Here is a 3255-nt window from a genome sequence, read left to right on the forward strand (position 1 = left end):
TCTATTGTTTTTTTTAATGTAACTTGTGTTTTAACGTAACTTATTGTGTGTTTTAAGTATGATTTCCCTGTTAAGTTCATTTATAGATAACTATTCTACTTTTAAATTTTATAATTTCTTATATATATATAATATATATAATTTCTTATATATATATATATATATATATATATATATTTATATATATATATATATATATATATATATATATAGAGTGCATATATAATAAAGTATTAATGTGTGGACGAATTTAATTCAGTTTAAGTATTTTTTTTTTTTCGTGGTTATAATCCGAGTATCACAAAAACCAGCCGAATTCTTCAGCGGTTCAGACCAGTGGACAGAAGTGACGGGCCCGGGCAGGTTCCGGCAAGGCGGTTAACGTCATCAAGGGATTCCGCATTAAACGAAGTTAAGGACCAGGCGGCACAGGAAGAGAGGAAGTGACCTCCGGGGAAAGGTCAAAGTTCCTTTATGACATTAGAGGTCATTCACGTGCGGTTTATGAAACACATCCCTATCAGACCTCACCCAACCCCCCACCCCTCCAGTCCCTACCTCTTTCCCCATGTCTCTCGATATCTCTTGATTTTGAAGTTAGGTGACTCTCTCTCTCTCTCTCTTATTATGATAATTTAGAAAAATTATCTTCCAAGTCAGTGTCCCTTGTAGTGGCGGGTTTGTTCCAGATGAAAAGGGTTCATCTTCTTCCTAATAATAATAATAATAATAATAGCTAGTATATCTGGTATCACGTGACGTTTCGACCTTCTCGCAGGTCATCTTCGGACGAGTCGTTTGAAGAGACTGTAGCAAGAAAGCCTGTGGGGCGGTATTTATAGCGGCTCGGACTTAGAGTTGCATTCTCATTGGTCGGGCCGGTCTTGGACGAAGTCGTGGATCTCGCCTCGAAGGTCTCGTGGATTCTCTCGTGCGAGCGCCACAGTAGTGTGCCTGGGGATGAACGACAGGAATTCCGTCCGTAGCAGGAATCCTGTCATCCCGTGGGGGCTCCTGATTATCTGGTATTGTCGGGGGGTCGTTCGCTGCTCTCCGGGCGGCGGTGGGAAGGAGAAAACGTTTCTTGGGTGATGTTAAGATTTGGTTTCTCCTTGCCCATATGGAGGGCTTATAGGAGGCGCGCAGACGTCTGGGGATCCGTTGTCTGGTCTATTATTTGGCCGATATTAGGAATAATATCATTTCTCTTTATCCGTTTGTTATGAGCAGTCCTGGCGTGGTTGAAGATGGCTCCTTCTTGGCGTGGCAGGAGATTCGCTTGGAGAACGCACGAGGTCATACCGACGTATTTGCCGAGCATCCTCGGACGGGGCATGTGTAACGGTAGACCACACTCGTCTTCTTCAAGGGATCCTGCAGGGGCGCCGAAGGGTTGTTTCTCATCACCAGGCTGCTCGTCTTCTTCGTATATATAATTAACTAATAATTAACTAATAATAAATAATAATAATAATAATAATAATAATAATAATAATAATAATAATAATAATAATCATGTTTTATTGAAAATAATGGCTATTTCATCCGCGTTTATTTTGAATAGAAGTTCTCTATTCTTCTCATTACTGACTTTTTCTGTACTCAAATTTGGCGTTTTAATTGCCAATCTGAGTACAGAAGAAAAGTCAGTAATAAGAAGAATAGAGAAACTTCTATACAAAATAAACGCTGCTCAAATAGCCATTATTTTCAATAAAACCTGTATTACAGAAGGTCTTCTTCCAGCAAATGATAATAATAATAACATCAACGTATCAATTCTAAATGTCTTCAGGCAAGAGATCATTATCACATTGAATTGGCATAAAATTGCTCTTTTTGAGAATTATTCACGTGAGTGATAATTGCGATACTCTTCGGATAGATGTCTACGAATATTTAATTTGGTACAGCGAGTACATTATATATGGTATATGCTATAGTAGATTCACATCAACCGTGCATCTGATGTTTAGGTCCGTCCCTTACGACGCTCCTCATTGGCTGTTGAATCTCCTATAGTATCAGCCCTATATGATGATAAACACATATTTCATACGTATGTTTTATTATTAATATTACGCTTGCCGCTTATAGTTAAAAAGATAATTGCCTCAAAGAAACTGCAAATGGTAAAAATTAATTGGAGACCAAACATATGGCGGCACCGGTCGCTTACGGAACAAACCAAATTGCCAATTAGTGCCCCTGTTTTGGCCCTCCAATGTCCATTAATTCATGCATAACTCTATACATTTTGAAAGACCAGCCCACCTTAATGCATAGATTCTCTATATGTTCGAAATGGGTTTCACGTTGTAAATTGCACGTTGAATAAATAAGTAGTATTTAAATAGTCAGGTTCACTTTAAAAGTCGTTGAATTTTTTTTCATTTAATTTTTCACTATATATAATGATTCACAATCAGCAAAGTGATTTTTATAGATTACTAGCCATTTATCTAATGTGAATCTGAGACTTATTTGGTAATTATTTGGGTTACGTCAACTTTTCGCTTAAACGGGGAGGAAGCCAAAACACTACTTTGTTGTTGTTTGTTGTTGTTGTTGTTGGGGGGGGGGGGTGAAGGAAAGGTCTATTCAAGTGCCTAAATTAGTCTGAAAAGGTGTTTTGTGTCGAGTCAAAGATACGAGAATTTTAGGATAAGACATTTATGATTTATTTATTAGAATGAAAATGTAAAAAAAAAAAATGTGCATGTTAAACAGTACAGGCAAAAATAATTTCTAATGAAAAATAGCATATTTATTATAATTTTCGTTGGTGAAACAAGGCTCGTTAAAAGTTGGGAATATAATGTTTACAACTTCTGCGTGAGGGGAAAAAAATCTTGCACACGGCCCGGGTAAGCTGGAGATGGTCGGATCACGCCTTGCTTATTTTAACTTTTACCTATTCTTTTGATTCGGTATCTCAACTTTTTTTTCTTTCAAAATTTATTACTTTATATTTTATTCTTACCAAAATCAGGAGTGTTTAAATACATATCTCATTTTCATTTATGAATAATAAGCAGACTTCTGCAAGCTTCACAGGTAATATATATATATATATATATATATATAATATATATATAGATATATATATATATATATATATATACATATATATATATATAAAATATATAATATATTTATATTTATATCTATATCTATATATATATATATATATATATATATATATATGTGTGTGTGTGTGTGTGTGTGTGTGTGTGTGTGTGTGTGTGTATTTCA

The sequence above is a fragment of the Macrobrachium nipponense genome, chromosome 23, assembly GCF_015104395.2.
Source record: "Macrobrachium nipponense isolate FS-2020 chromosome 23, ASM1510439v2, whole genome shotgun sequence".
Lineage (NCBI taxonomy): Eukaryota > Metazoa > Arthropoda > Malacostraca > Decapoda > Palaemonidae > Macrobrachium > Macrobrachium nipponense.